The sequence below is a fragment of the Carlito syrichta genome, unplaced genomic scaffold (genome assembly GCF_000164805.1).
Source record: "Carlito syrichta isolate Samal-C Ts95f unplaced genomic scaffold, Tarsius_syrichta-2.0.1 Scaffold303030, whole genome shotgun sequence".
Taxonomy (NCBI): domain Eukaryota; kingdom Metazoa; phylum Chordata; class Mammalia; order Primates; family Tarsiidae; genus Carlito; species Carlito syrichta.
In genome coordinates this window covers 161100-162009 of record NW_007247126.1, presented here as the reverse complement: position 1 = coordinate 162009, position 910 = coordinate 161100, and positions in this window count along the sequence as shown.

The window sequence follows — 910 nt, the reverse complement described above, 5'->3', positions numbered from 1 at the left end:
GGGTATTAAAGTCCCCAGTTATGATGGTGTTAGAGTCAATATCTTTCTTTAGTTTCCCTAAAAGTTGCTTTATGAAAGTTGGCGCACCTATGTTGGGTGTGTATATGTTTAGGATAGATATTTCCTGTTGATGTATTGAGCCTTTTATCATTATGTAGTGACCTTCTGTATCTTTTTTGATTTTTAATAGCTTGAAGGGTGTTTTGTCTGTAATTAAGATCGCTACTCCTCCTTTCTTTTGTATTCTGTTTGCCTGAAAGTTTGTTTCCCATCCTCTTACTTTGAGTCTGTGGGTGTCCTTTCTAGTGAGGTGAGTCTCTTGAAGGCAATAGATTGTTGCCTGGTGATATTTTATCCATTTTGCCATTCTATGTCTTTTCAGTGGTGCATTTAGCCCATTTACATTTAGGCTAATAATTGAAATGCAAGAGTTGATCCCTGTCATAAGGTTCTTACAGAGTTGTTGTTCCTGTTTGTTTGTTGTCTTTCTTTTGGTTTTGGAGTTGGTTCATGTGTGTTTTTAATCTTTTGCCTGTACTCTTGTGAAGAATGTTGTTGTTCTTTTTTTCCTTTTTTTCTGTGTTCAGTACTTTCTTTTTTTTTTTTTTTTTTTTTGAGTTGGAGTCTCACTCTGTCGCCCAGACTGGAGTGCAGTGGCTGCTCCCGGCCACCGCAGCCTCGACCTGCTGGGCTCAGGCGATCCTTCCGCCTCAGCCTTCCGAGTAGCCGGAATTACAGGCATGCGCGTTCAGTACTTTCTTAAGTGTTTCTTGTAGAGGTGGTCTGGTGGCAGCGTAGGTTCTTAGGGATTGGATATCTGGAAAAGATTTCAATTCTCCCTCACTAATGAAGCTTAGTTTGGCTGGGTAAGTTATTCTTGGTTGAAATTGTTTCTCTTTTACAACTTTGA